The following is a 13,103-nucleotide window of genomic DNA, read 5'->3' as shown; positions in this document are numbered from 1 at the left end:
AGCAGGGAGTGTCGCCGCAGGAGCTCGGGGAACGTGCGGGTGCGCGATGAGGCAAGGGAACGGCGTCAGAGGCTGCCAGAGCGGGACCGGAGTGGGTAAGCGAAGGGAGGTTGGCAGGGGAAGGGACAGAGAGGGTGACGTCAGGAGCATAAGAAGGGGAAGGGATCCCCTGAACCGTCACAGTGGCTTATTCTGAAACTATCTACGTGTTTCTATCTATTATAGTGTGCTGGAGCCTACTTTGGGATTTACATGATTTTGAGTGGAGTTGTTTGGGCCCACTGCGCTTCGTGCACCTCAACATTTTTCATCATATTTTCTGGTTTAGAGTGCTGTCTATTATTGTTTATATAAAATCTATTTGCTTATGCTTTTCTCGAGAATCACATCTTTTTGCAAGTGTCAAAGCGAAGGGAGATGAAGAGTATGCCAGTTAGCTTGATGGAACTACGAAGTACTATGGACTAGATTCACAGACGTCAGTTATCTCAGTGCTATTAATGGGTTGTTATCCAAATAATTAATGGATGTTATTTTCCCTGTGTTTAACGCATATACACAAAGTTAATTATAGCAAAAACAACGGCTGTTGTATATGTCATTAGCATAGACTTAACACTCTCTCTCCTCTGCTCAAAACCCTACTTATTTTATCCATTATCTAATAAAGTTTTGTTTTAATCACCTTTATCTCAGTTACACCGATGTTTTATGACAACTCAAGTGGTTACTCATTCCAAATCAGTGCAGCACATCCATTCCCTTTCAATGTGTTAAGAGTGCAACTGATGAATTTGGCTGTACCGTTACAGGCTGTAAAACAGTCGGCTCTGAGTGCACACTTGGTAAAAGTCTTTCTTCTCTGTGTTTTCACTGTACATTTACTTCTCTGTGCACCTTACCCATCATGACTAACAATGATATTATTTAGCTGTTGCAGGAGTTCACACTCTGTTTCTCTCTCTCTATTAGCTCCTCGTTACGTCAATAATGGACATCTGTGGGTCTTGGTCTAAGGGAGCGAAAGCCCTGCAGTGTGTATCTCCTCAATCATTAACAGTGAATCCTATGAACAGAATTTACTTAATGAGGGGCGAAGTCTGAATCAAATGGGTGTGTGAAGGGGTTTGGGGGAAAAGAAAAAAGGTGTCATCATAAATAGTTACAAAGTAATAGAGGAAGACAAAACTGTGATTTTAGGTGTACAAATGGAAGAAAAAGAATGCTAAAGGAGTGATGAAAGAATGAAACAATAGACCTTTATCATGAATATATCAAGTAAAGTGTGACGCGTAGTTATTTTCCTCCTTTTTCTATCAGATTTTTAATACCATTTAATTAAATGTATGAGTATAAATTAGCTCCGAGATAGAGTTACATTGAAAAAGCCCAGCAAAGGCTTTAATTGTGTAGAACTCAGCTCAATATGTTAAATAACATATTTGCACCTATTGTGTTATCATGAACCCCCTCCCAGATGTTATTCTTTCTCATGGCCAGCTTGATAAGTACCTTTGAGGTTACACTAAAACAATAGTGTATTTATCAGGACATTGCTCTGCTTGATTGTAATGATAAGCAATATAGTTTATTTATATTAGTGTGTCCTGCTGTCAGATAATGTCAGATAATGTCATGACTAGTTAGATTTTAGCTGTAAAGGATGTTTATCTTACATTTTTTCCCAGCTACATGTGTGTGTTTGTGTGCGTATATACAGTATATAGAGCTTTTATATATATATATATATATATATATATATATATATATATACAGTATTACACATTGTACGCTATATTTTAAATGCCTATGTAGAGCATTGTAGCTATACTTTTGTCAAATGGGCTGTAGCAGAAATGAATATAAATACTCTGTCAGCTTCATTAATGTTTTTATGCATTTCTTGAGAAAAACAAGCCACAATCAATAACTATTCTACAACATAATAGGAATAAGAATACAATGACTTCCATTTTAAGAGCTATATCATTTCTTTTATGTGCAAAAACACAGACTAAAAACAGGTGTAAATGTGTTATCCCTACTGAGCAAACCACAGTTGTCATGTATTATTATTGTAATATTTTGTACATCTTCCCTGGCTTTTAAACCACAACATACAGTGGCAATACATTAAGGGTCTTAGTGAACGTATATTTCGTGATACCCACACCACGTAGCAGTCTCTTTAAGTCCCAATTTAAGGCAGCAAATACTGTATTTCTTATATGGGGTTTATTTACAAGGATTAAATCATATGATAACAGGCCCACCGTCCCTTTAAGTCAAACAAATCATAAAATAAAATACCTATTCCCGTTATGGAAAATAGCTCAACTTGGCTCCAGCCCTTTCTAACCACAGCTGGCCAACTATACTGGTTCCCAGCTTAAAACATGCCCTGGCACATGCAACAATGTATACAGTCTCTGCAGACAATAATAAAGGGGTTTCCTTATCTGTTAGTCCATTGGAGCAGACGTCCCCGCTTCAGCACGTTCTCTCCTCCTTTCCTTCCTTAGGGGAACTCGGGCCCACGTGAGCTTAGAAAACTCTCCTCTGTAGATCCACTTTCAAGGCTGTACCAGCCTCCCTTCTTTAGATGGGGAGCACTTCTCTGTCCCCCTCTCTGGGACAGCAATCTCACACTCTGTATCTCTCAGCATGTGTCTCTCACACATGGCAGCTCTCTGTAGTCACTTTCTGACTATTAAAAACTCCATGAGCAATCAGGAGTTCAGCCTTCTCAATTAGGCATCAGCTGAACTAGCTATTTCTAAGTATGATTAACACTCTGAGAGCTAAAAAGGTCCCTTACTGCACTGTCCCAGCACCGAGAGGATAGTGATGGTATCACAATATGTATACATATATGTTGCTGTACATGTACATATTAGCATTGTTTATTACTGTGTATAGAATATTTTTAATTTTTAGAATCAATAATATGTTGTATTTACTGTACAATATTAATATTTTTGTTTAAATTAAAGTACTTCTGGCCAGAATTATTGCAATAAGTGTGCAAATTAGGCTGCATTTTATCATGCAGAGTAGTTTTATTTATGTATCTCCCCCTTTGGGACTACTATTTCAGTTAAGGGGTTAACGGCCTTAATATATTAACTCTGTGGGCTTAATCAGGGTCACCCTTCCCCACCATGTGATGTACGATGACTATGCAGAAGGGATTACCACTTCATTGTATGTTTTGTGATCCATGATGTCACTATAGGTTGATAGAAGGGTATATATAGCTCCACCCAATGTTCTAGAAACAGGTTCTTCAAAGTTCACACTGGGGCATCACCACCTACTGCTATTCTGTATGCCTCAATAAGTGGGCGATAAAGGCATAAATCGCCCACTTTTTTCAACTGTCCAAAACAGATCGCCGGGTGAGCGGCAATAAGCCATGTATCGGCAGTTTCAGAAACTTGTGCAATTCTACTACCCTTGATTAGTTTATCGAGGCTAATCACGGTTCTAGAGTGGCGACTTTCTCCCAAAATCCTCACGCCAGGAAAAGTTGAAGTGAAGCTGGGGAGAACCTGCTGAGAAAGCGGCGAGAGAGGATTTAGAAAAAAAAATGCATTTTACTGCATCAGATTGATGTTGGGAGTCTCCGGTGCTGATACCCATTAATATCAGCACCCGAGACCCCCGGGATGAATCCCATGCAATAAAATGCATTTACAGGCAACTTCATTACCTTAGCGGTCCTAGCAGCTGACCGCTAAGGCAATGAAGGGGTTAACTACCAGTGCCATGTTTATTGTCGGTAGCGGGGGTGGGTGAAGGTGGTATTTGGCCCTTGATGGGTGTTTAGGCCTTGCGAGGGGTTGTGCGTGGAGTTAATCCCTTCATTACCTTGGCGGTTAATACCGCTAAGGTAATGAAGGAGTTAACCCCTACCGTTACCCACACGGTAGGTATAAACACCAACCAAGGGCCAAATACCAACTTCACCTATCCTCGCTACCGACAATAAACATTCAAAAACACAACAACACTACTACCCACCTCCTCTACCCCCCACACATACAGTACAGTAATGGGCAAAATAACTATTATCCATATATGGTTAATAGCTCACTTGCCCATTGAAAATAAAACATTAGCCAGCAAGCATAAATAAAGTAAATAAAACATTTTACTTACCCCTGCCATCATGAAGGGGTGTCCTTATCAGCATACTGCAGGTCCATGTCCTCCGTTGCCAGCAAGAGTACATAAAAAATACAATCTAATGGCCCCTAACCCCTTAGTCACCATAGCGATTAATAACATCTATAGTAATTATGGGGTTAACCCACCCTCCCCCACTACCCACCCGGGAGGCCTATCCACCCACCCCGGGCCCACTATACCCACCCTCTACCCATTGATTAGCACATGGTTCATCATACCCATATAATATGGGCATAATAAGCCACTATAGCACTCAATGGTCAACCTAATACAAATCATGGAGGCCAAAAATATACAATAATAAAATAAATACACAAGCACCTAAACACCCCAACAATAAAATAACTAAATAGCCTTATAATACACATCACTAAAATGTATATATCATCAAAACAGCTAAATAATTAAAATTATGTTATTCCAAAACATAACAATACAATTAAATAAACACCTATCAAAGCAAACTATTCAATAAATAAAACCACTAAGCAACAAATCAATTAAATAAATGAAACCACTAGCCAACAAATTAATTAATTTAAAACGCTAACCAGTCCTAAAATGTACTAAAAACAAGCCATCCAAATTCCAAACAATTTAATCCTAACAATAAACAGAAATAGAAAAAATAACAATCAATTGAAAACAAGCATTTGCTAAAAAATGCATTAGCTTTCACTGTATTTATCTGTACCCTAAAGGGGCACAGATGAATATATTAGCAGTCAATGGGCAATCACAAACATAAAAATAAATAAACACAATAAAAAAACCTGAAAAAATACATTTACATATATTCAATATTTTACTTACCTTTAGAAGTCTTCACCCTCCGAATCCCGGCATATCTACAAGTTCTCGATCCGCGACGTCATCACCCGCAATCCGTCTCCATCCTCCTTGAAGAAGAGCATCAGGTAAAAAATAATTATTTCTTTGATCTTCTGTCACTTCTTCTATCTTCATCTGTCATTCTTTTCTTCTTTTCTTTAATCTTCTTTCTTCTACTTGGCACTTCACTCACCCCTCTGCCCCCAATAAACATTACAATATATACTACCCACCAATACACAACCCACCCCCTGTGCCACAATATAAAAACATTTTTTTTTCTGCACAGGATTGATACCAGAGGATGTCGGGGGTCCTTGGGTGGTCCCCGCGGTTGTCTGGGGGCCCCACGGGTGTCTGGAGGTCCTTGGGTGTCCGGGGGCCTCCAGGTGGTCCCCACAGGTGTCTGGGGCCACACGGTGTTTCAGGGTGGTCCCTGCAGGGGTCTGGGCATCCTTGAGTGGTTACTGCAGGTGTCCCAGGGCCTCCAGGTGGTCTCCATGGGTGTCTGGGGGCCCCACAGGTTTCCCATGGGTATTCAAGGGCTTCAAAGTGGTCCCTGTGGGTGTCTGGGGGCCACCAGGTGGTTCCCATGGGTGTCCGGGGGTCCTCATGTTATTCCCGCGGGTGTCCGGGGGGGGGGTCCACATGTGGTCTCCGCAGGTGCCTGGGTGTCCCCAATACATACAGTACTGTAATAGGCAAAATTACTATTATCCAGATATGGATAATAGTTCATTTGCCCATTTAAAATAAAACATAAATCAGCAGCAAAAAGTAAATTAAACTGGCACTTTCCCCTGCCAGGATGAAGGCTGGCCTCATCCTCATCACTGTCCTTGTCGTCCGTGGGCATCAAGAGCAACAGCACAATAAAAAAAATACAATCTAATGGCCTCTAACCCCTTAATCAACTTAGCGGTTAGTTACTACTATAGTAATTAAGGGGTCAACCCACCCTCCCCCGCTGACCACCCTCCCTACCCTGGGACAACAGTCCTGCAACCATTAATTGGAACAGTGTTAAAGCATGCCCATATAATATGGGCATGCTTTAACACTATAGCAATAAATGGAAAGCTAAAAAAAAAAAATACAGGCCACAAATAAAACACAGTATTATATAGAAAATAAAAATCCATTACAAATGCCAAAAGAAACTATTGATTCGCACGTGGCACACCCATGCCCTGTGGGCATGAGCTGCCACCATGCCTGGCAATATAACACCTGCCAATCACCAGAAGAAGCCTCAAATAAAAACACATTCAATTTAAATCTTTAAAATGCCAAAAAAAAAAAAAATTGATTGGCACGGTGGAAAAAGAGCTGCCAAAACACATTCAATTTAAATCTTAAAAATGCCAAAAAAACTATTGATTGGCATGGTGGCAACCCATGCCCTTTGGGCATGAGCTGCCACAATGCCAGGCAATATACAACCTGCCAATCACCAAAAGAAGTCTCAAATAAAAAAATACATTCAATTTTAATCTTAAAAATGCCAAAGAAAAACAATTGATTGGCATGGTGGCACACCCATACCCTGTGGGCATGAGCTGCCACCATGCCAGCAGTATACAACCTGCCAATCACCAAAAGAAGCCTCAAATAAAAAACACATTCAATTTTAATCTTAAAAATTCCCCCCAAAAAAACATTGATTGGGACGGTGGCACACCCATGCCTTGTGGGCATGAGCTGCCACTATGTCAGGCAATATGCAACCTGCAAAAATTAAATACAGTACAGTACATGCATCAAATAAAAACCACATTGCATTGCCAGCCATAACACAAAAAAAGCCAATAAACCAATTGATTCGCACAATACCAAACCAATGTCCTGTGGGTATGGTCTGTTACTCTGTCAATCAATTGGTAACCTGCAAAAAATTACATGCATCAAATAAAAAAGACATTACTGTACTGTACATTGCCATGAAAAAAAAAAAACAATAAACCAATTGATTGGCACAGTACCATACCAATGCCCTGTTGGCATGGTCTGTCACTATGCCAGTCAATGGGCAACCTGTAAAAAATACACGCATCAAATAAAAAAGACATTACTGTACATTTTAATGAATAAAAATGCCAATACAGTACCAACCTAAAAAAAAGCCTGCAAATAAAAATTCAAGCACCAAAACAAAAGACATTTACATTGGAATACAAAAGTTACAGTATGCCAATGCAAATGCCAACCTAAAAAAATACAACATTAAATAAAATACAAGCCGTCTTTTTCTTACTTTTTGATGTCTTCACCCACCAAATCCAACAGCAGCAACAGCAACAGTAGCAACAGCATCAACAGCAGCAGCAGCAGCAGCAGCAGCAACTCCTGGTCCACAACACAATGCTCCTCAACAACCACGGCCTACAGGTAAAATCTTTAAATCGTGTTATGATGGTGGGGGTAGCTGGCCTTCCAAATAAAGGTCCAAGCCCAGCTGGCTTCCCCTGGGTAATGGGCCAAGAGGGTTAGCTCTTGGGCCCAGTATGATAATACACTGTGCTTCCATGTGACCATGTTCCCATACACAGTCCCCTGCAGGGTTATGGGCTAAGGATACCATGTGTGGTTATAATTCCCCATAGAAGATAGCTGCAGGAAAGGGACGTTGGGAGTGGTAGGTGAAGGTTGGTTGTTGGGGAACACATATAGTTAGCCCTATGTGTATTTGGGCAGTACTCTACTGCCCCAGAATGTACTACCAGTATTTGTTGTGATTTTCCCTTTCCGGGCATGCATTTAACCAGGGATTTTGGGTGCATGAGTTTTAAGGGGCATTTTGTGGAGAACCTGTTGTCAGAATGGGCCAAACTTGGGACCAAAGTTACATGTTCCCCGGTAAATGTATCCAACAATCAGGCATGATTTGTGGATACATGTGTGCACATTGGCCATATCCTTATCTCCCTTAAAAACTTAACCGTGACTCACCATTAGGGTACCCTGCTTCAGCACAGCCCAGGAAGGAAAGTGAGCCATGGTGAAATGTGTTCTAGTATACTTAGTGTCACGGGAGACCAGTACTTTTACACCGAAACCACCGGGATCAATAGCACCAGACAGGACAAGGTTGTTGAATAAAATTAGGTATTTTCTGGCACGCTAGCAGACAAAACAAAGGTGCACAAAACAAGATACAATACCAACTGGGGGCCTGGGGAGTAGACACTAGCCTCGCTAGGTACAGGGGCCTGATTCAAGAAGGCTTGCCCTGTCTGCTTCTCGTCCAGGATATCAGAGGTCTGATCACACAGCAGAGCTTCTGACATGTATCTCCAGCTGGTCACTGTAAAGATCCAAACTCCTTCACAGAATGCCTCTCAGTCTCTCTGTCTCTCAGATAGTCTCTGAGATGCTCTCCACACTCCTTCCCAGAGTGTTTCTCAGTCTCTCAGATGGTCCTCTGAGGGAATCTCCACACTCCTTCCCAGAGTATCTATCTTTGGTGTTTGATTAACACACTCCATTCAGACAAATACTTTTCTAGAAAGGACGGGATTCTCTTATAACATCCCCGACATGCGTCTATCAACCGTAGTCCATTCGTTGCCACCTTTGCATACCACCGAAGATGCTTTCATCTTAAAAAAAATGGTCTCCAGTCCCGGCCCTCTCCTCCCTGTTATCTACACTAGAAGAGATTCACCAGAGTTTAGCAATTCAATTGCATCAAGCAAACACCAAATACAAGATGTTAGCGGATCGTCATCGGACGCTTGCTACTGTGCATCAACTGGGTGATTGGAAGTTTATAGGGCCATTCTCTGTCATTCAGAAAATTCAACCTGTGGCCTATCGTCTCCAGTTACCAGCTTCCAGAAGGATACACCCGGTATTTCACATATCCATATTTGAAACCCATAATTGCAAACACCTTTCCTAATAGAGTCAAGAAACACCCAATTTCTGTTCAAATCAGAGGATAACCTGAGTTTCAGTACCAGGCAATTTGTGATGCTGAAAGAGTTGGCAGACATCTGTTCTTTCCTGGTAGATTGGAGGAGCTATGGTCCGGAAGAGTGGTTCTCTGAAACAGCCACGCAAATACAAGCCCAGTTTCTAATTAGGCAGTTCCATGCCAATACCCACAGAAGCCAACCCGGGCCCCAAGGGGGTAATCTTTTCTTTTTAACAACATATTATATATGGTAGAATAGAGCGGCAAGGTTCATGTCGGTTGGCTAGCAGTTTCCTGTTACCGGTTTATAACCACTATAACAACCCTGGAACTGGATCCCCGTCAGACCAACCAGCCCCTTCTGAATGCAAGCTTATAAGAGAAGGGAAGAGGAAAAGGGCTGCAGACCACCATGTTACAAGACCCCAGTATGAATGAGGGTCTCTCTTTTTTGGGTGACACACTTGTATAAAAAATATAAGTTTAGCTACATGTACTATACATTGGTATATATTAACATTGTTATGTCTTAATATTGGTAATGTAAAACTAGGAATGTACTGTAATTACTAAAACTTTCTGACAAAGGTGTTAGTTGAGACAGTAAACGTGTGAGAACATTTCTTACTACCAGCAAGAATGTGGTATGCATTGAGAAATTCTAAAAAAATAAACTAATTTAAAAAAAAATAGAAATACATTAAAAAGGTGCTATCAATGAAGAGGGAATAATTTCATGAAGAATATGTTTTTGCAAGTTTGTCACATACGGCACACCTGTGAGTATGTGACCTGGATACGAGACAATGGTTAATACACAGCTCTATAGCTGGCCCACTTTTCACCTTCGCAAAGGTCCTTGTGGATTGCTATCAACTTGTTCTTTCAATAAAGCTATGGGAAATCTTACCACCAACTTTGTTGTTCAATCTATTTAGGATGGTGAACTTGCTGTTGGGTTAACAGAGGTCGGGAATACTCATAGGCTCTAACACCCTAACATCTCCTTTTTGTAGACTACTACTGTGAATGTATTGTCATAAATTAGTATGGAAAATAATCCAAGTATATTTTTATACTATAGCCAAAGTATGTAGGGATACTATGCATCCTCCTGAGAATCCAGTATTATTAGAAATAAGATATTTACTGTATAGAGGCAGCTACTGTATTTAATAAATAAATACATTTTACACATCTTTATTTACATATAGGAAAAGTAACCAAAATAGATAAACTAAAAGGTTTATTTATGAAACATAATATTTATACATTACTATGTATTATTTACAGAAGCAGCTAGTATGCAAATTATATACAGTAGCTAATTCCTCTAAAGATTGTTGGTGAAACAAGTTTTAGCTTTCAACTTATTTAGATTCATAAATATTTTTAGTACTGTACTCCTATCCCAGAACATCTGTGGAGAAGTCTCACATAACTACAAAATTAGCCTCATAGGTCTGGATTCACTAAAGGTCGTTAGCTGTCAATAATATTTGGAGTAAGAAAAAAATGCTAATTTAATGCCCTATTCATTTTAAAAAGTGCTGAGTGAGAGAGATAAATACTTAATGTATTTAACGCCATGACATTTGTTGAAACCAGAATTATACATGAAGTAATATGCATGACATGCAGAAATATACATTATATATGCAACTATAATTCTCACCATGAGTTGAACCAGGAAGCACACAGTTCAGTATCTTCAAATGATGCCATGGGATAAATGAAGTTACAATTTCCCCATATGGTCACAGTGCACAGTGCCTTGTTGCTACATGGGTTGAAAAATGGGTTACAGCTACAGAAGTAGTCTCTGGAGAAGGATACAAATGTTTGTGGAAGAGAACATTCACATGGAAAGTATTTGGCAGTGTCCCTGGTCTGGCTTGACTAGAAGGCTTGTGTATTCATTGAAAACTTTAGAGAAATTCCATTAAGCATTAGCTTCACGTCACAGTGCCATATTACTACATATGGCATGTTTGGGTGTTACAATATTTCCATTGACATAGTCTGATATTTAGCATGCTGTACCTTTTTCCTAGAGGATTGACTGCTCTGTGGTCACTAACAACTGTAGCAAGCTCAGTGCTGAGTATACAGTAAAAGACTAAGGAATGCTGAATTCACAAAATTCCATGCAGTTATAGAGAGGTGGATTATTGCACTGTGTGAGTTTTGACACTAGATGTGCTTCCACACAGTGGATGGTTTGTGATTTCATTTGAAGACTTAACAAACTGTATTGCAAAGAAAAATAAGCTTCTAACATTACATAGTTACTGTAAGGGGAGGAAGGGGTTAATACCTGATTTGCTATGTGTAGACGGACGTTCACAGAGGTACACAATTAGGAGGCTTTATAATGTGAAATTATAATAGGCTTTATTGTGCCTGCTCCTTTTCATCAGGAAATTATCCAAACACAGGGGGGGGAACAAAGCTTAAATTCAATTGGGAGTATTTCTAGTGAAATCCTATGCAATTAGTTCACATCTCCATTAGTTAAGCATGTCTCGCAGCCCCAAAACATATAGCATGAAAATAAGCAGATATAAGCAGTCTCTTAATAATGAAAGTCTTATCTGTTAGTTTCTGTAGAGTAAGCTTCTCTGCTCTCCTGGAACCGCACCCGTGCGTGCACAGAAAATCTTCTCAGTTCCTGGTTCAGCTCCCTTCACTCAGGGTTTGTCAGCTTCAGGTTTAGTAGTTTTCCCTGTGTCTTGAAATCAGCTCTGCTGTGTTTTCTGACAGAGCTCAAGACATGTGCTATCTCCAAAGGTCAGCTCTCAGTCAGAGCTAAGGAGTCACTTCCTGTCTCAAAGGCAGGCTTTTTGTAAACAATCTAATCAGGCAGGTCGTGTTTAGTAATTAACTACCACACTGCTAGATTAAAGGCACATTACTGAACAGGGATAAGTCCCCTGTTACATACCTCCCCTGTTTGTGGGAAGCTCGGGCTTACCACGGCCAAAGCCCATCCTTCCACTCTCATTCTAGATATCTTTGTGACTTGAATGAGAGTGGATGGAGGAAGAGAACCCTCTGTCCTGCTGGGATTGGAGCCCTTTCTCCAGTTTATTTTTGTCTCCTCCCAAAGGTGCTTGAGATCAGCACTCCTCAGTCGCTCGGGGAGGACTTTTTCCACGTAAAGTCTTTTTATCGCGTGCGCGGTTTTGAGATCTCTGTTGCGTCGGGCACTCCTCTATTTTGTAGACAAAGTGTATGGCAACAGTTGTAGAGCAGTTAGGACTAGCCCTTAGAGTTATCTGCTCTTAAAGTGGTCTTTCTGCAGCTTCTCCACACCACGGAGTCGCCAGTTCAGCTTCTTCAGCTAAGGATTCTTCTGGCTTTGATTCTGCACTCCTACCTCTGTTTGTTGCCTGTTGGGCAGCTGTAGGTTTGGCTAGTGCTTTCTTTGGTGGCTCAAACTTCGTAATTTTGTTTTGAAGTTGCGTGGAGTCCCCAACTCTCACTGTACCCTTGTCCTTGCGGGCATTAGTTACTGTGGGATACTGGTGCTTGGGCAGAGCCAATACCTTTTTCCGTATTGGAGGAATCTGTATCAGAGTCTTTTTCATATTCTGGAGCTCTGTAATTTTTGTCGTCAAGGTTGCCGCTGCGTCTGTTTTCTCCTTGGTGTACTGACTCAAGGGAATGGAACAGTCTCTCTGTCTCTCCAGCTCTTGCTTCAGTTTCTGAGCCTTCTCACGCTCCCTCTCATACAGAGTCACCTGGTATCGAAGCTCCGCTTCCAACGATGCTCTGAAGACATGCAGCGTGGCCTTTAGTTCCTCATACTGCTATGTGGGGACGTACTGGGTATTCAGACGTTCCTGCAGCGCTTGTACCTCTTTAGCAGCCTGCAGTTTTTCTTCCTGTAGCGTTTGCTGCTTCTCCTCAGCATACTGGAGGTATGTACGCAGACCTTGCAGTTGGTTCTGCAGTCGGTGCTCTGCGTCAAACTTTTCCTTGACTTCTTCTGTCAACTGAAAATTTTCTTCTTTCAGTTTTAAGTTTTCTCTTTTTAATCTTGAATTTTCTCCTTTTTCAGTCTCTGTATTCTTCATGGCCTCTTTGCAGTCCTCCTTCCATTTACGCACATCTGCTTTGAGAATGACAATCTCCTGGCGTGAGACTTCCTTCTCTAGGTTGA

The sequence above is a fragment of the Ascaphus truei genome, chromosome 4 (genome assembly GCF_040206685.1).
Source record: "Ascaphus truei isolate aAscTru1 chromosome 4, aAscTru1.hap1, whole genome shotgun sequence".
Taxonomy (NCBI): domain Eukaryota; kingdom Metazoa; phylum Chordata; class Amphibia; order Anura; family Ascaphidae; genus Ascaphus; species Ascaphus truei.
The sequence above is the reverse complement of the archived record's forward strand: the minus strand, read 5'-3'. Positions refer to the sequence as shown.